The following is a 20,730-nucleotide window of genomic DNA, read 5'->3' as shown; positions in this document are numbered from 1 at the left end:
TGAATTTCCAAACCAGTGAACGGTTACAATTATGTATCTCTAGCAAAATAAAAGCAAGGGAAGTATTCCAGCTAGCAAGAACAATGTATTAGTACAATAAAGAATATGTTTTTTATAATCCATGTCTCTTTGTGAATGCAGATAAAGGTTTTCAGGGATTTTTTAAGGTTAAAATCACAATGTCTTTTCAGCAGATACTGAACTTTCTATCCCTACCCTATTCTAGTGAATCCTGGTATATACTGCAACATAATTGTAAGTTAGAATAGCAAGTATTTTTTCTATTGAAAATTATTAATAACAAATAACACAAGACGATAATATTGGAAGAACCACATAAACCTTAAACAAAAGATATTGATAGAGATCTATATATACAATGAGTCTTTCTATTGGGTTCTCAGGACTTTTCAACCCTGACTTTCTTTAGATTCCTTCTGTGTATCTTAAACAAGTTAAATCTTTCATTTGGTTGCATGCGTGGCAGTCGTAAAGACTTTGCCACAATGAAACAACTGACATATCACTTTTTCCCCTGACATAGTCAGAAGTTGTCTATCTATGTGGTCTGAGTCAGAGTTGTGTTCTGTCATGTTAAATGCAGTTGACAGAGGAGCCAGACAACACCCTAAACCTCTGGTCTGAAACTTTGTTTTCCCTGGGCACCAGAGCCCTGTACTCTCTTAGGCTTTGGTCTGTCAGGGCTGAAGGCAGTTTTACTGTACTTTCTCATGTCATAGATCGACATCAGCTACTGTAACAGTAGAGTGTAGCAGTCATTCAGTTTTATTTCGGATATCAATGCACAGAGCTGGGCACAGTTAGGCTAATTAAAAATATAAAATGTACAAATACTAGATTTTTTTATGTATCACCTCCCCTGTCTGCCCATAGCAAGTCATGACAGTTTACCTCTGCCTTTGTGTTTGGTTGTTCCTTCCATGCAAGCCAGATCAAAATGCAGGATAAGCTAATTGATTATTTCATTATTATGTGTCAAAACTTATCAGCTGATTATGGACTTATTTCTGTCTGTAAAAAAAGGAAAGTGGAGGATGTCAGTGGCTATGCTTCACAGGCTGGTACTTCCAGAACTGATACTAATAACTGCTAACGTGGTGGAAATTGCAGGGGGAAAAATTGAGGATAATCAAAAGGATAAAGAAGAGGACTGCCTGAATAAGCTGTATTAAGGTAGCATCGTTAGATTTGAGTAGGATGCTATAGTCATGTGAAGTTTGCTTAAGGCTAATGTTAGCTACAGCTGGCAGGCAGCTGCTAGCTAGCAGGAATAATTGCTGTTACAGTGGCTTTTGGTCATAAATTGAGTATTTGGTAAATCCTCTGATGCTTTTTGTGGTGACTTTTATTGTTGTTCATTGTTGCTGTTTTTCACTTTTTGTAAACACTTGATTGGCACTAGGGCCAATGGGTAAGTTAAAAGCATTCTAAAAATGTATACTGCACAGGGCTGACTTAATCATCTATGACTCCTTTTTTACTGTGTGAGAGATAAAGAGAGCGCAAATGAATAAAAACCATAAAGTACACACCCAAACACAGACATGAAAAAAATCAGAAGTATTTGAAAAGATTTCAATTGTGCAACGCCCATGAGATCATCCTTATATTTTAAAGATGTTCACTATATGGACCAAAAGTAGTACTGGGCAGACCAGTAATATACCTTTAATGGTGCACATACATACTGTATGTATCTTGCACTCCAATGACTAACAGCAGGAATAGAAATGAAAAAATTAAATGGTTTATTGTTCAAAGATTATTGCACTGACATGGCAAAGATATCTGGCTAGAATATGTAATGCTCTGATTCAACAAGCTAAGGATCAACTCTTTATGCATGATGCTAAATATAGCCTGACTATGAAAATCACAGTTAAGGGCGATTTCTTGCTTGGCATGTTTTCAAAGGAAGTCAGGATCATATACTGAGTTAATATGGCATCATTGAATATTGTACAGTATGCAAAGTTGAGTTCAGATGGCATCAAAAGTTCATTGGTTTCTCACTTCGTATTGACTTCTTAGCCATGAAGGTTTATTCAGGGGTGAAAATACTAAGAGCAATAAAAAGGAGAAAATGGGAGTTAAAGCATTGAGATTGAATTCAATGATGAAGCTGATGTCAGGGATTAAAATTTAAAGCGTGAATATTAATCAAGTGTTTAGTTTTGATATTGCGACTTTGGTCCAATTCACTTGTCAACTGGTTAATGAAGAAGTCATCCTATTTTATTTTAAATATAATACTGTCGCGTTTCTTTAAAATTTGCAGATAGGAGGCTGATGTTTCAATTGCGCCGCTCGTCACTTAAAGATGGTGCCCGAGGCACAACGTTTAAGTCATACTGTGGAGAAAGAAAAGGAGAGAAGAGCTTTTGGTGCCACTCTCAATCTTTAACACTTAAAGTTTATAAAGAACCATATCATGTTTCTTTATTTTCATTAACTCCAGAAAATGTGCTCTAAATTGCCTATATATGACTCATGATAATTTCACAGTCAATCAATTAAAAAATACTGGTGCATGATTTATGTTCTGAAGGCTTGACAGTGGTCACATGACTCACTTTCCCCCAACTGTCCTTTGGGAAGAAAATGTAAGAGTGAACTTACAGAAGGAACAGTGTGGGATAAAGAGTTAGCCATGGCACCAGTCATAATCCACCCTTCAAAAGAGCCAGATGGGGAGGGTAAGGTTTCAGTCAAAATATTGTTGTTGGATTGAGGTGTGTGCTCTCTCTCACACTCTCTCACTCTCTCTCTCTGTGTCCTTGTCTCTCTCGATCTTTCTCTCTAGTACTGTCCTTTCAAACCATCCTCCTGCTGTGTTTTATCTGATCCTGTCACAGGGGGCCTCTTATAAAACCAACAGAGCCCATCATGACAGAGCTCCAGAGGACTGGTTTTGTTAATCTACTGTGTTCCACGTTAGGGTTAAGGCCTTGGCTGGTATTTACTAAACATATCAGATTCTGAGTGCTGATTTTTAAGTCAGCGCTTCAAAATCTTTTCATCTGGAGTGATTCGTGATGAAAATGCTGGTTAAAGGGGACCCGAGCAGTGGTCCTAAATCAGCAGTCTTACCCTGAGACGCTCGATAAACATACAGCCCCTGGGTTTGTGTCTGGGCTGGTGGGGCTGTGGGGCAGAAAGGTATGTGCTTAGTGGTGATTGTGCGCCGTGGCCTCCCCTCATTCTCCGAGGCTGAACACACACAGAGCGACCTTGTGTTAAGCAGGAGGGCTGGGCAGACACGCTGAAGTCAGCTCACGCCATTCCTGCACAGAGGCCAAAAAAGAAATGATCCTACAGGATATAGAAATGTCAAAAATCACCAAAAATCAAATCTTATTCTATGATATTCTGCCTGACTCTTACCAAAAAAGAAATTCAACCTCGGTTGCACAATTCTTTTATGAGTTTCTCATAATCAGCAACTCCAAGCCAGGCTGCAGGGTTGCCCTGGACTTACTTTAGATGTTATAAAAGCCCTCATAAATCCACCCAGAGTTACATAAACCTGTCAGCGTGTTCATTACAATAATTACTTTAATTTTGTGTTGATGATTTCACGATAAAGCAACAGAAAAATAAAGAGAAAATAAAATGGAGTAAAAGGCGTTTTCAGAGTAGACGCCATGCGACACCTCACATCGGAACGTGCGTCACCTCTGAGCTGACAGAAGGCTTTGTGTTTCCCTACCGGCATGGCCCACAGTGTTGTGAGCCACACAACACACAGACACACAACCAAACTCTTGGTAGTGACACGCATTAACATACAAAGACAAACAAATGTACCCGAATGTGTACATGGGCAAAACAAAAATCTCACACAAACTATGTGAACTAGCTCATTTAATTTAAATTTGGACAGGATGTACCGTTAAACTTTACTGACTGGGCTGTGACCTTGTAGGTTCTTGTGGTCGACAGTGTGCTATAGACTGTGTGTCGTGCTTTGCTCTGTTTTTCTTCTCCTTGACCCTGCCACTCTCATGAAAAGACCGCCAGGTTTTAGTCCTCTGTGCTTGGACATGGTCCCTTCATGGTACCATTAACAAGGGACAAAGCAGCAAGAGATTAGGAAATAGAAAGATTAGGAAATAGATATACAACTCCCAATGATATTCATAGAATTTATCATAAAAGGAACTTTCTCTCATAAAACTGTTAGGTATAAACTAGATTAAACTTGATGAAATGCTAAATATTGTTCTGCGTTTGACTTTGACACAGTTACAGTATAGGTTTTCCTGTGGAACCGAGCAGGGGCTCCAAAACAGGCTTTTCTAATTTGCTAAATTCAACTTTAACTTGTTCAAATTAGAACCTAAACTCTCACAATTTTGATTTATATGAGATTTATTCCAGAAAAGGTAGTCATTAGAGTGATGATGTGATGTTTTGAAAAATTATGAAAATACTGTGATTTTCCCAGATACTGGGTTGGAGACAGAACGGATCGATCTCTGGCAGTTAAATTAAGATACCTTTGCAGATGACACATGAAGTCATGCTGAAAAAAAATATAGAATGTATTCAAATATAAAATGAACCCGTTTCTAGCATTCATTTGTTTTTTTAAAACCTGTAACAGTTTTTTTTTTTTTTAAATCTGGTTACAGGCTTTTAATCCTGAATACATTTCAATATAATTAAAGATCATGAATTTAGAAAACTACATTTTTTAACTTGTAACAGACTATGAGGCATAGGCACAGAGATGTATAATGTCACCATGCGAATATTACTTTGCTGTAAGACAGTGCTTCTCTGCCTTATCTAGGGATGTTATAATCACATTAAATCCCACACACATCCATCAAGCACTCTGCACCCACACCTAAAAGATCACTGAATTCCTATCTATGATGTCATCGGACATCATGGACCAGACAATGTATAGGGGTACAGGTAGTCATGGTGACAGAAAATTCCCCAAAATAAACAGATTAGTTGATTATCTATGCCAAGAAACATGTAAACAATACACTGGGATCAATGCAAAATATATTACACTTTCAAAACAGTGGGACTATCTATCATCAGGGGAACATCCCAGTTTTATCTGCTATCACTGTGGATTCCCTATTTTGGATGTTTTCTGGGAAAATACCAATCGATGTTCTACTCATCTTTCCTTCTATTATCAATCCCAACATTGGCAAATTAGGTGATTTAAAAGGGAAATATGAGACGCCAATTTAGGATTATCATACAGTATTTACATTAGACTTTGGCATCAGGTGTCAGACCCTCGCTGGGAAATAATTGTTAAAAAAAAATACCATTAACCCTCCGTCAACCCCCAAAGACTCTGTGTTAAAAAATTAACGGAGGGTATTATGATTTAAGCTAGTTGATACTGAAATTATTGTGAATGCATCATTTAGAAGGAGAAATGTTTTAAAGTCAGGGTGCCAGCAGCTTAGGAAAACTGAAAACGTTGCTCTTGGAAGTACGTGTATGATTGTATCAGGTATTAATGGTTAAAATGTCATTTCCTGAGCATTATGGCTCCCTGTACAAACAAGACTGTGAGCGGATTTGAGTCATCAAAATATTTCTCTAAATGAGCTTATAATTACTAAATTGTAGGTGTACACCAATACAGCTGGCATTTGACATCTGTCTAGATGCTATCGCTGCTGGCTAATCTCTTTCATTGGATTATTTAGGTATGAACAAAATAGATTACCTTAATGCCGGTTATGAAGGCGGTAACAGTACATTTTCACAGCAAAGACTATTTATAATTTTTTACAGCTGTGAGAGATTGGATCATCAAATTCAAGATCTTGTCCATGATTCAGAGATCTGGCCTATTTAATTAACAATGGTATAAGTATTACAGACAGGTAAAGGGAATACAATGAAAGTCTGTACTTAAGATATTGAGCTGTATCTGTAACAGCTCTATCCTTTATCTATCTAAAGGAAAAAACTAATGAAAAGAATGCCGTCTGTCTGGTTTCATGTTGAAGTTCTGGACGTGTGAAGTGTGGTAGGGGAGGGGGAGTCTTTTTTAGCCACAGTGAGGATGGCAGCATTCTTGGAGGGGCAATAATCCAGGGCATATATGCCAGTGCTGACAAAGGTCTGCTCTCTCTCTGTGTGTGTGTGTGTGTGTGTGTGTGTGTGTGTGTGTGTGTGTATTTGAAGGGGGTACTGATCCCTTAAAGGCTAAATTTACCCAGGAGTGATGGGAACAGGTGGATTCATTTGGGACAGAGGGGGTATGGGGGTGGCTGGAAAGAACCCGACCTGGTTACAGTTCAGACGGAGATTGGGAGGCAAACACACAACCCAAATCAGGGGTTTCTATTCAAAGCCAGCTGGTCTGGCTTTATCACATGCTGGACATTTATTTTAGGCTCTTTATTTGTTTGTTTTTTAAAGTTTCTTTTTATTAACTTTCTCCTGTATATTTTTTTTTTTTTTGATTTTTGAACTTTTTGATAGAGCTGGGCCTTAGCTGGTGCTGAAGGGCGTAAACTTCCTGGGGAAGCAGAGAAACGGCACGGGTGAGTTTTAACAGAACACCTTTTCCTCCCTCCTCTGGATATAATTCTGTCAGTGTTTTTTTTTTTTTTTTAAAAAGGAAAAACTTTCTCCATCAGGATTGGAAACCCAGTCAGCATAGTGGGTCATGACATGTTTAACAGATTAAGCCATAATTCTGCTATTTGAGCTGCTCAATTTGATCCACTCGGAAATTTATTTTGAAGTGCCGTCACCTAATTGTTTCATTAAAGCCTCTCTGAATCTATGAATGATGTCTTTGTCATGCAGTCCTATGATGAAAAAAACTACACAGTGGCTGGATGAAACACTTAATAGATGTTTACTTTAAGTTTGCTGCTCTTCACAAAGTAGAAAGACAGCAGTGAAAGTCTTACAGTCACATCCCAGCTGTTGCCAATCACCTCTGTGGAGCTCTGACAGAGGAGCACACTGAGGCTCCTGGAGCTGTGTGTGTGTGTGTGTGTGTGTTTAACTTTTAACAGTCTGCATTTATCTTCCTCCAAGGCAAGACAAATGGTTAAGGTCCTAAAGTGGAGCTTTATTTTCTGCTGTTTCTCTGTTTCTAATTCTTCACAGTCAGTTTAGGTTACTGGTACTTTAAAGGGTAATTGCGCAGAACATCTCGCTGCACTATCTGGAATCATCAGTGGGAGAAAGGAGCGTGGCCTTAACAGGCTGTTTGCTCTGGAAATGACTCACTCCCTCGAGGTAGCTACCTAAGTGGCAGACACACACTTCACTAGCAATAAGTGTCACACAGTTTGCTGTTTAAGTAAGACACATCGGGCAAAGTTTTGAAAGAAAGGAGGAAGTGTTGTCATATTTATTAATGAGATAGGATTTACTCCCAACCAAAGAAAAGGTTTTACATCGGGGCTCTTGTCCCAGAACAACCGGGTGGAATTTATCCTAAAGTAAGGCTTTGTTTGATGTTAATGAGTGGTGAATGACTGCTGGAAACTTTCCTTAAACTTTTTATCCTACTGTAGCTTTTGGATAAAATAAGAGGAGAATTAATATTATTCCTGAATTTGAAACCCTCACACAGAGGGTTATTTCTGGTTTCATTTTGCATCCCTTCAACAACCCAAACACCGGAAATCAAACATATATAGACACAAGTCGAAGCATATACATGCACCCCTCTGCCCTTTATTTTGAGCCTGGGCATCTCTACTGTCCTGTTCGTATGCACCTAAAGAGGCAGGACCTGAGAAACTTTGACCCAGTTTACAGGAACTGCATGGTCCTCACTTATTAGCTTTTCGGCCCCTGAATTCCACGGCTTTGATGGTCAGCGGAGTTGAGGAAACGCGTTGTTTTCTTTCTCTGTAGGGCGGCGGGCGCTCTTACGCAGTTGCTGCTCTACCTTTGAAACTCTCCCCATCCTGTCATTTTATCTTCACTCTCTTCTGTTAGGTCCATTGTTTCAAACCGAACGTATTGAAGCGGGGAGCTTATCTGTCTCGAATATGTATAAAGATTAAATCAAATATTATCTCAAGTTGGCAAAGGGACATATTAAAGGTAATACTACAAAAGCTCAAACTTTGCTGAAATTATTACAAGATAAATAGAGTTGTGATTATTGCTTATTTGAGCTTGTTGATTTAATAAGTACAGATATGCTTTTTGAAGTTTTCAGTGATGTGTTGAATTGAAATAATTTGGTGTTAGTTTATTCTTTAACAACTGCTGATAGAAAGCATGGCAGTAGTTAAGGTAGTAATTGTTTTCCATGGTTATTTGGTGGCCAACACTTAGCCACATGTTGTAGAGTTACTGCAGACAGTGCATTTCTTTTTCAAACAAATTATCTCTGAACCACGATACATATGGAAGCATTTTTCCATTGTGATGGTATTGAGAGTACATAGGTCTTTGTTCCTTTGTAAAGGCTTACAGTAACAGTTTTCTGCTCCTGTTTTCCCTTTTCATTCTCTCTGTTGTCTTTACTATTTAATTCTGGAAGATTTCCAGCTTTAGTCCAGCCTCCTGTAGAAAAAAAACTCTCTTTCTATCTACCCCCCGGAGCAAAGTTGAGGCCAGAAAACAGTATGTCGCTCTGCTGCCACTGTACAACGCTGGCCCGCCGGGCTGCCTAAACCTACAAACACGAGTGCTGGCGCGAGGCAGCTCCTTTGATCTGCAGCTAATCTCAGTTGCCTGCCTCCCCTCTGATCATGTCTGAATAAGAATGAGTCGGGGTGATCCTGGAGACACAAAGAGCTTTTAGACTCTGCCGCTCGTCTGCCGAGCCCCAGCACAGTGTAACGCAGACCTCGCGCAGACGGTCGCTAGGCCTCGCTATAACACATCAGAGCTAGTGATCCCTCATTTAGACACACATTATACTCCACTCTGCTCACTCTTCTTCACAGCAAGATGCTATCAGCTGCTTGTTGAGAGTGTGGGAGAAGTTGCATAGCCATGCTGAGTGATCTTTAATTGTAAGGGGAATCGGCTGAGGTCAACAGCTTGCAGGAGGGACTTCTGCTGTGTAATGCTAACTATGGGGATTGGAAATGGTTTTCACTGTAGGCTTTAATACTATAGCAGAATATATTTTAGGAGATGGGTAAGGCACTGTCACCAGGACAGGTAATCAGTGAAATAGTAATAGAAAAAGTACAAGAACAAAACTCTGAATGTAAAAATGTGACATTGTGCAAGTTATGCAACCTACAAGTATGGCCTTGAAATATGAGAATATTTAAATGGGTAACACTTTACAATAAGATACACAGATTTTGCATAGTTAGTGGGAAACGAATTGGAAACTGACCATTAAGTAACCACTAAGTAACCACTAAGTAAGGAGCATGTTCACATGTTCTAGAGTAGCTAATGATTATTTAACGGATAAGGGATGCGTACTCATTTTCTGTGAGTAACTACCCAGTATGATGCCTCACTTTACTATAAAATGGTTACCTAGTAGTTACTTAGTGGTTAACTAGTGGTTAATTAGTGGTTACCTAGTAGTTACTTAGTGGTTAACTAGTAGTTACTTAGTGGTTAACTAGTGGTTAACTAGTAGTTACTTAGTGGTTAACTAGTAGTTACTTAGTGGTTAACTAGTGGTTACTGGTTACTTAGTGGTTAAAGGCTTTATATGCTTAAATATAATAGAAATCAAATATATCCTCTGAAAATCACTCTGTGAGTAATGACTGTCTACAATAAATGTAACACCCGAGTCCCACTGTCTGTGATGCTTTCAGAGTTTTTTTTCTGTATGTTTACATCGCTGGCCCGACGGCTGACTCCTCCCCTCGCGAATAAAAGTTTTTTAATTGAGGGACAAGAGAAAAGAAGAATAACATACTGTACTCACTGCTTAACTGCGTTTCTAGATCACTGTCATTTCGGGTAAATTTACACACAGTGTGAAGATACGAGCATAATAAAGATCGCTAGCATTAGCATGCTAACTCACAATGCACCGCGAGTTGTTTTGGTTTCATGCTGGTGCTCAAGGGCGACATCTACTGGATCAAAAAATCGCATATAAAGCCTTTAACTAGTGGTTACTTAGTGGTTACAGAGTGGTTAACTAGTTGTTACTTAGTTGTTACCAAGTGGTTACATACTGGTTACCTAGTGATACTAAACTATTTATTTCCATGGCTAAAAGAAGTACTTGTCAAATCAAAACATTTTTTGGCATTTAAACCAACAACCAATCCTCTAATTTTGCTGGTGAGGATGCATTTAAATGAAACATATTTGCATAGCACTATCACAGCTGTTTGCACAATTTAAACTTTACTGATCATGGAACAGACTTGGACTTGGGACCTAATCCTTTTTCAGACACTTACAATGTTTCAGTCATAGAATTTGCACCCCGTCAGGAAACACCGCTCGGCACGCTTTGAATAGAGACACAAAAATGTAACGTTGGCATCTCTCCTTCATAGGCTCAATTAGCGAAAGGTCAGACAGAACAATGAAATAACTGTGCCCAGGTCGGAGCAGTTCATAGGGAATTACTTTCCAACCATTCAAAGAGGGAAAAATCATTAGCTGAGAGTGAGTTTCATTTTTTTTCTCACATGAAGCAATCTAGAGGAGACAAAGAGAACTTTGAGTCTCTGATATATACAGGCAGAAAGTCTGGCAATTACACTCCATACAGCATAGAGGAGCTACAGGAGGGGGAGGGAGAAATGCACTGTCAGGGATTAGATGAAAACAGGATGTAAATTAAAATAGGATAATTAAAATGTATGCATGTTGCTTAATGGTTAATGGTATTTAATTTCTGTTCAAATCAAATGATTGAGCTTAAGTGTTTAGATGACTCCTCTAAATGAAAATATTAATATGCTGTCCACTTACATAAAGTAGGGTTAAAAATAAACGGTTAATGGGCCAACATTTAACCTGTGCAATAAACCAGTTTATTCTGTGGTGAATAGATGCAGAGCTCCCCTGCAGGCAGCACATTTAATTACAGAGCAGCACCTGAATGCACCTCTGCAGGCAAAATCTGCTCTTTATATGTAGCAGGTGGTGCACTGATGCATCTGTCACACGCGTGTGGCATACATGACAATAAAGCACTTTGAGTGTAAAACTGGTGAGCAGTCCTGACAGTTTCATGAAGTTAATGAATCTGCAGACATCAGGCCTGAATAATGCAATAATTGAGCTTCCAGGAGCGGGAGAAGGGGATAATTCTGGACTTTAAATTAAATTGTATGCATATAGAAGACAAAATAATAAGTGACACAGAATCCTTAAAATTCCTGATAAACGACCTGATTAAACAAAAATTGGATGAGCAGAATTTTTCAGCAGTTACCTCTGGAAGTTTAAATGTTGTATATGTCTGTATCTACATCTGCTCACATAAATAAGTATATAACAGAGTGAAGAAGCAACAGGTCCAAACAACGCCTCGCCCAGCGGCTCCGTGTCTCATGCAGTCAGTGCCGTCACAGGACCGAGGGGCTTTTCCTGTGATGTAACTAGAGCATCAGGCAGAACAAAGGCAGAGCTTGTTGTTCAGCTTGTGCCTCATCCATAATGCATAGAAGGTGTACAGACAGAAAACTGTTGGTTAAACACGACACATGCAAATCACCAGAACTGCCTCTCGTTTGACACCGCTAGGTGAGGGGTTGTTATGTGGCCATTACAGATTCAGAGGCCTCGTGACTTTGTTTTTGTTGCATTTAGGTCCGCTCCCTATCCGACAGTTAGCTGAACTGAAACTGAACTCCGAGTGACTTACATTCTGGCCAGACATGGTTAATAGCCGAGCCAAGGAAAAATACTGTGTTATTGAAAATAAGGCTCTATATGGTTTCACTGATAAATGAGTCATACCATTATGGAACTTATCATTAGAACTGAACTTATTTTGCTGTCTGCTTTGCTTTTTTTTTATTTGGAAAAAATACAAGAATTACAACTGACCAAAGCTTTAACAGATGTGTTTATAAGCCTATTAAAAGTTTGTAAAAAAAAAAAAAAAAAATGTGCGATCGTTTAATATCCAAATGGAAAAAAATCTGTTAATTGTATTGTCATTTCTTTACAAGGAGGCAGACAGAAGGAAATAACAGAGCTGTATCTTACAAGCTGTCATTCAAGAATCGGTAATTGGAGCAATTTCCATGGTAACAATTTTTGTATCGAACATACTTATGAACATTAAATAATGTTTTATTTACAAATGCAATACTTTTTAAAAATGGAATTTCCACAATGGGATGTTGAATATATGTATATATTGCTTTACTGTTTGCTTTCAGTGGTAGAGCCATCAGAGTAATATTACCTGTGATCTTAATTTAGTAAGAGGTATGTCACCTGTAAATTACAAAAGCATGAATAAATACTAACCCAGAATCATGGATGTCTTTGTTTTTTATATTTTATTAAAATCAGGACATATGATTACAGTTAATTAAAAATGATATCCTCACCTTTGCTCCCCTAATTACACTGTTCAGTGGTACAATTCCTGTGACTGTAATTACTGATGATATTGCCCTCTGAGTTTCATTATAAACCTTATTAATAAGGAGCACCAAATCAGGTGTGATAAAACGCTTTGGATGACTTACACAAAGACCAGGCGCACATCATCAGGGAAATGTCTCTCATCTTTCTTATACAAAGTGTGAGATGAGTTCTAAAGGATTTTTCTGTTTCTGAAAACAGAAACCTCCAGGCCTGTACAATATGGATATGATCTGTTAACATGAATAAAGCATGCATGAAGGACAGTGCAGTTTAAATATGCTTTATTTAAAACAAAAATGTAACTTATTTGTTGTATAAATGTGCAAAAGATCTGGAGAGTATATGGCATACACACTTATACAAGATGATTTTAAAGATGGCCTTTAAATACATAGATGTACACACGGTGTCGTACAGCACTTTGTAAATGCACTTACTTGAATTTTTGCTTTTTCTAAATGATTTCTTCATTTATATCTCTTGTTTATTTCTTTAGGCTTATTGTATTTTTCCTCTGTCTACTTTAACTAAATATGAAGCAGAATTTACTCATATTTCATGGTTAAAACTTTTCGGCTGCTCCTCCATCATGTCAACAAAACAATTTCAGAGGAAACCTTAAATTATTCATTTTCAGTCATCCAACTGATATCAGCATGATGTATTGAGACATCAGTTTAAAAATAAGGGTACTGGGACTGCCCTTTAAACACCAATGTCAGCCTACCCTTAAGTCACCCGCACACATGCACATAAGTATTTGTAAGAGTTATGGATCACCAGCTGAGCCCGTAAACTGAGTTGGCCTGCAGGTCTTTGTGTACCCCCTGTGCCGGGTTGGGTCGTCACATCGTGTAGCATCAATCTGGTGTCAAAGCTTCAAATGTCTCTGAAATTCATCAGGGACAGAGCGCAGGAGGAACGACTGAAAGCAGTAAATACCACATAAAGCTGGGAGCATCCTCAAAACATATCTGACACACAGCAAATGTGTCTCGCAGTAGCTGGCTAATTCTCAGGAGCAGAAAGGCAGAGAGCTTGACAACATCATCGACTGTGACAGGCAGATTGTGTTTTCACGTGAGCATGATCGACAACAGATTGCACCGAGCCCGGGCTGTTCCTGTTTGCCCTGGAAATGTGTTTGTGTTTATCTTTTTTTTTTTTTTCTTGAGCGAAAGAGAGAGGCATTCCTTTCTTTCTCCCTCGCATTACAAAAAAAAAAAACACACATTTTAAGCCGAGCTGTTGTACGTGTGTGTGTGTGTGTGTGTGTGTGTGTGTGTGTGTGTGACACATGCTGTGAAGTGGCTGCCAGGAGAGGCTTAAGAAACAATCCAAGCAAGATCAATATCACCAAACCGCACTTATGTGTTTGACTTAACATGAAGTCGCAGTTTCCCGTCCTCGCTTTTTTTTAAGAACGCCTGATGCCAAACCTCACGAAAATTACATTTACCAAAAAGCCTAAAGGGTGTGCGTGTGCGTGTGTATATACACACTGAGACATATTTGAAATTACATAATTGTTTTGGCCAACTGTTGATTTTTCTCCAGCAGGCTTTGATTAGGGTGTCAACCCACATTTGACACACACACACACACACACACACACACACACACACACACACACACACACACACACACACACACACACACACACACACACACACACACACACACACAAACACACACGTTTCTAAACATGAGTTCAGGATTTTCTGAGTGTAAATGAGGAACAATGGCTAAGGATTTGGGCAGCAAAAGTTTCAGATAGCACAAAACTAATCATCGAATTCCCTTTAATTAAAAGCTAAATACTTTGGCACAAGATAATACAAATCCCTACAATATTTAACCCACATCAGGCTCTGCTTTTTGAAAACTACTTTTTTAGTACCTGACTGAATTTATCAGCCCTAACAGATATAATATGACATACTGAGGAAAACCTAATGCAAGGCAACAATCATCTGACTATAATGGCTTTTTAACCATATTCAGATTTATCTGTCGACACCTACTTGGCAGTCTCAAGAGCAAAAAATATGCATTGGGTCTTTCCTGCTTTGCATTAAATGTGTGAGCGTGTTAGTGCGCCTTCACTAAGTTTATCCCTGTGGACAAGTCAGACTGTCATTATGAATATGCATGAGCCTGTGTTTGCCTCGTTTAATGATTTTTTTTTCCACCATTCAAATATATTCCATCCACCTCCCCCCATGTATTTCTTGGTATTTCATATGTACATTAAACACACAATCACACATGAAGACACACAAAGATGTTAACATGGAAAATGCTTACTAGGTGAAGCAAACAATTACTATTCCACTGTATTTCCTCATCTTCACTCTTCCTGTGTTACTTTTCTTCACAGGTGCCGAACCAAAGACAACCTCAAGCATTGTGAGCGCTGCAAGGACCTCTCCCATGAATTGCTGACAGACAGTAAAGAAAGCTAAGAGACTGAGTGATCACAAGACGGCAAGCGAAGGGATATTGAACGTGGTATGTACATCCACATGTGCACCCATATGACAACCGCTCAGAGGTCTAAAGGTGGAAAATGGGGTCTTTTAAGGGGGCACCAATCTGTATCGTTCAAACGCTTGCTGTTGATGATGCTCTTGACCACGCTGCATTTATGAACCCATTGTGTCTAGCAGACTACACCTTATTGATTATCGTGTAGGTCTTGGGTCGGAGGAAATGCTATTAAAGATTAAAGGGTCAGGTGATGTGAAGGTGGTATCCCGAGTCATCAGACACCAGCGGCTTCAGTTACAGGCTGTAATGTCCGCACCGTCAAGAAGATTAGCAGGCTTGATTTATTTATTAACTGATTTCATGTCCCGCCATTTCCATCGCTGACTAACTGGGAGGGTGAGTGGGTCGTTGCATACAGGTCTTATGCTTCACAGGTGAACTTCAAAGGGAGGGAAAGATTAGGGTGCTGCTTGGTGTCCACTTACACTTCATGCAGTCTGCAGTGACAGGTAGAGCAAAGCTGTGCTAGTTAGGGGAAAGGCTTTGCTGCTGTCCTTATTTCAACAACACAGGTTATCTATTCCATGTTAAGTGGAAATGTGTCGTACAAATAACCTTACTTAAACATTGTTAAACAAGAGTTTTCAAAGAGCTTATCGTGAATATCGTGAAAAAATAAGTAAGCAAAAAAGAACCCAAATAACTTGGCCAGACACAGCAAGCGGACACAAAAATGCAGTCAAAATGAAGTTTAACCACAAGGAGAAAATATTTAAAAAGATGAAAATGTAGCAGGAAAGGAAATAAAAATTAACGTAGGGAGAGATACAAGGAATAAAAGTGCAAAAAAAGTGGATATGCTCAACTGCCAATAAAGGTGAGATGGAGACATGATTTTAAGGTAGGATTGGTAGTTTTATCCAGCATAAACATTAGTAATATTTGTTAAAGCGGTCTTTACACCCAGACAACAATCAATAAGTCATCTCTAGCCGCTGTAATCCTGTAAAAACTCTGAACTTTCACTAACGTGAGGTCCAGTTGGAAGGTTTACCTCAAATGCCTCCCTGGCTCCCTGTGCGTACTCTAACTTTGTCATGCAATCAAATGTATTCCATGTATTCCACGTCTACCGGAGGATATTCTTGTAATCGCTTACATAGACTTGAGTCTAAGAAAGTGTATGAAACACACTAGTATGAAAGATTGCGTGTATCTTAATTCTAGGTATTTGCATCAGTATCTTGGAGGAAAAAATTAGGGATCAGAATATCTCTACTTCAAACACCCTTGTTCATCAGAATCTAGGATTTTTTTTTTTTTTGTGGTTTGATTTAGGAAAACTCAAGAGTGAGACCTGATGGTGTGTTGCAGTATAACAGGCTTCATTTAAATCAGCTATTAACGATCCTTAAACTGATCCAGCAGCCATATAATGTGAGTATAATAGAAGCCAAGTATTACAAGGCCTATCCGGGAAACATCTCTGTACAGACAGCGTCTGCGTCTTATCTGAAGTGGCAAACTTGCTGTTCTAATTGTTATCTTCACACTAATAGAGTGGATGTTTTGAAATCATTGGCTGGGTGGATAAAGGCTCAGTAATTCCCCCATGCTTACTGTCTGTGTCAGGGCTTATCTGCAGGAGATAGCGGGTCCTGGAGGATGATTGGCGGCGTGTGCGGGGAGGTGGAAAGTTTGTTGTTACTCAGAAAAGAGGGAACACAGACATGAAAGATGGTTTTATTTGGGACTTACTGAACAAGATGCATGAGTTCATACTCTTTATTGTCCTTATTTTGCAAGCGTAGCATTACATTTAATGTCACACATTGATTCATTTAATTGAAATTTTCTTGGATTCAGGATGTTTTGTCTTCACAGAAAACTTATTCAAAGTTCCTTTTTTTTAATCGTTATCTTTAACAATCCAACTGCAGTCAGTAGACAGATTTGCTTTATTACCTATCAGTGTCTCTTTGATAGCACATTTAAGTGTTGTTTTTCTTTTAGACAAGTTTGGCTTTGGTTATATTCCATTGATGTGAAATGCTCTAGACAATAGTAGAAACTAAATCTGCAACAACAAAAAGCATGAACTTCTCAGCCTCGGATTCAGCAGTCTAAAGTGGGCTGCAGATGCTTAACGCGCTCTCCGTTGGTTCATTAGTTAAAGCACACATCCCCCATCATCTTCCTCTAGTGGTCCTCTCTGAGCACTTAATTGTGCGTCCACTCTACCGGGGCTGGCGCGATAATAAAGCATTACGAGCCGTGCCTCTTTCATTAAAGTAGAATTGGGAAATGTGAGCCCGCCCCCTTTCAGGAGTCAAAAAAAGGGAGAGAAAAAAAATCGATTATTTCTCCTCGCTCAGGGAGAGGAAGGAGAGGGCTTGGGGAAAGACTCGGGCAGGATTGTGTGGAAGGAACAGAAACAGATTGTGAACATCACCCGTCAGGATCCAGACGTCCAGCAGATTAACTACCAGCACCTCCTCAACTATCACCACCACTCCACCGCGTCCCTCCTCTCCGCTACACCGGCACCTCGCAGCCAGAGAGTCCAAGAGAAGCGTTCTCGCCGCCTCCTGCGCAGACACTGTCCGACCAGAGAGAGAGAGAGAGTGAGAGAGAGAGAGCGAGCGAGCGAGAGAGAGAGAGAGAGAGAGAGAGAGCGAGAGAGAGAGAGAGAGAGAGAGAGAGAGAGAGAGAGTAGTTGCTCTGACATTATAGAGACTCCTACCACGTACTGTAGGTTACTTTTTTTCCTCCCGGCGACGTCCTCTGCTAAGTTGCGCTCTTGGATTTTAAGCGCGTCTTGGCGAAGTCCGTCCCCACCAAGCAGCGGCTTCAACCCTCCTGTCACCCGGCCGGACCAAAGCACCGGCGGACCGCTTGTTGTAGCCTTTTACTTACTTCACCCGGACCAGATTTCGTGCGCAATAAAGTAAGTACCGAGCACTTCACTTACAACTTAACATTCGCAACACATGATGCATCATATGATCTTTATTTTTAATCTTCAAAAGGGGGGAAACTTGAGGGTCTATTTTCATTCGCGCTGCCTCATCAACAAAGTACAGTAACTGCGTGTATTGATTTGTTGTGACCCTGATCGACTCATGCCGGTGACAACCCTGCCTTGTAATTACCAGCTGACATCAAGTAACTGTTTATGGTTTATTAGAAGAGTCAAGGTGTGCTGTCTCGAGCTTCAGGTAAAGGATAATATTTGTGTCGACCTTGTGAAGCTTTCACATGTCCACATGCAGTCCTGAAGACACAGAGATTCAATAGGTTGCCCTCCAATGTGAAACAGTATGTTCCACACTAATGCGTATTTGTTGATACATGAAAAGTTGCTTCTGTTCAAGTACTAGTTAAATAAATAATGTACATATTACCGGATTTACATTTTAACAAAATAATTTAGTAAAACACTGGGGAAAAAAAACTTTGGAGTAGCCTATTTTTTATTTTTTTTTATTTCAGTATATCAGCTTCATTACAGTAACATACTTTAGTAAAACTCCCTACACATTTGATGGCATTACTTCTTTATATTTGTTCCTGTCTATTAGTGTAAACAAACTAAAAGAAGGTAAACTAATGATCAGAATTATCCTATTACTATGCATTCAAATAGGATAACCTGTACAAAGACAACTGCCATAAACATGCACAATAAGACTAATTCATGTAAACATAAATAATTTACAAAGTTCAATACAGCACAACACAATTTGTCTGACATGTCAATTCATCATTCAACTGTGATAACTGATTTGTACTTCAGAGTTTTTAGAGACAATTTGCCGTGTTCAGGCTCAGTTATAAATCAATTGTCTTTTATTTTGTAACTGAAATGTTTAGACCTTTCTCACTACAGTGGAACAAATACATTTATAACGTGAGTTGAGTTTTAAGTTCAGTCTGTTGTGGCAAAGGTGAACCTGTTGCAGTGAGAAGATTAATGATGACACCCTTATTAACCTGTGGAAACTTTCCCAGTTTGCAGCCTGACAAATAAAATAAAATAAAATGTTTGTTTTTTTTCACTTAAAGAAAAAGGAGGCCCACTGATTAAATGTGAAGATAAACTAAGGACGGTTTTAAATGTTTTGATTACAGCACGGATCATTTTAATTTAGACCGATTCTGGAACTGCCTTGGCTACGAGCATTTAACTCATGCTCATCAATATGAGCATTTATGTAAATCTCTTTATCCTTTTTCTTATGGTTTCATGATAACTACATTTTATTCACGCCAATAAATACTGTCTGTTTTAAAAGTTAAAAGAAAATCAATAAATTGTACAGATAGCTGCAGCCTCTTAATATAAATTAAACTAATATAATATTCACTGCACATTTTGAGAATCACAGCAAGTTTTACATTTGATAAAAAAGATGTTCTCTGGACAACTAAAATTTTTAAGTGATAAAGTGTTTCGTTACACAACAGCATGCAAACTATATTTATGACTGAAACGCATCCTGCATGCACTCGGGCACTTCCTCCATTATTGCATTTTACAGTTTGTTGTATTTGGAAAAAAGAAGATACACACATTATAAAGTAGAGGAAATATTTGAGATACTTCTTTTAATTTTAGGAAGATATTGTGTTCCATACATTGTCTTATTTTATTTTATTTTTCTACAATTCTTTATGCTATTGAAGTTGTTTACTGGTGATAAAATATATTAAAGTGTGTAAATCTGTGCAAAGGATTTTTACACATGGCCTTTCCTCTCCTGCCCATCTTCAATGAAGTTGTTCTGTGTGGCCTGTCTGGCCTGTTGCTCTCTTGGGATTTAGCGTTAGGTTAATCCGCTCAGAGAAAGGTGAGCACTCGCATGTGGACCCACGATTACACACTGAGGACTCTGTCAGCCAAGCCCGGTAATCTCAGAGACCCTGCACAAACACACACACACATGCATGCACCTATGTAGTCGCGCACAATCCTCCACACACACACACACACACACACACACACACACACACACACACACACACACACACACACACACACACACACACACACAAATGGCCAGACAAAAGCATGGTGTCCCTCCTCTGTCTGTATGTCTTTAAGTTCTGCACACACACACTCTCTCACACACACACACAGCGACACCCACACTTTCTGGCCTGTGCTGCTTTTGTTTCTCTTATTCTCTTAAGACCTCTCCCTCTTGACAAATCATTTGGGATTTTGGGCGCTGATTCACAAAACCAACAGTGACAACATACTCTTACCCTTCTCACAGAGAGGGATTAGGAGGTCACGTGTCCCTGTGATTGGCCGGGGCATTGAGCCGATTGTCAGGGCACTTTGCTGTACACCAGGGGCTCAGTGAAGCTTTAGTTAAGTGAAGGGGAGGGACACATGGTGTGCCATGGTCAGGGTTTTAACATGTGTTTGAAAAGTGGATAGCATAGAACAAAATATGACTTTTTTTCAGACATTTAAAAATAATTGATGGATCTATGAAACAAATTCTCATCAGATAGATGTGAAATATGTCCTCCCTAGACTGTATTTTTTTTTTTTAAGTAGTAAAGTACACCACTGTGCTGCCTCAGTACAGAAGCTCATTTCAAGATCTGCTCCTTATGGAAACCCAGATCTATGAAAACATTATTCCTAATGGGAACATCAGAAGCATTTATGTTTAAGCAAATAATTTAATAGCC

General features: G+C 39.1%; 1 protein-coding gene across 8 annotated transcripts in view; it reads left to right on the top strand.

The window, feature by feature from the left end:
* The first annotated feature begins 6,294 nt into the window (after window positions 1-6,294).
* mef2cb (myocyte enhancer factor 2cb) overlaps window positions 6,295-20,730 on the top strand; it is a 70,348-nt gene continuing 55,912 nt past the window's right edge. For 2 of the 8 annotated variants that reach the window (XM_065965216.1, XM_065965205.1), the window contains exons 1-2: window positions 6,299-6,554; window positions 14,915-15,045. The gene's annotated coding sequence lies outside the window, so the exon portion shown is untranslated. Of the gene's footprint in view, window positions 6,555-14,914; window positions 15,046-17,356; window positions 17,972-20,730 lie in introns of those variants that run through there. The other 6 variants (XM_065965214.1, XM_065965222.1, XM_065965219.1 and 3 more) reach the window with 6 other exon arrangements.

The sequence above is a fragment of the Labrus bergylta genome, chromosome 2 (genome assembly GCF_963930695.1).
Source record: "Labrus bergylta chromosome 2, fLabBer1.1, whole genome shotgun sequence".
In the NCBI taxonomy this organism is placed as follows: domain Eukaryota; kingdom Metazoa; phylum Chordata; class Actinopteri; order Labriformes; family Labridae; genus Labrus; species Labrus bergylta.
Note: the sequence above shows the minus strand (reverse complement) of the source record. Positions and strands in the feature narration are given on the sequence as shown.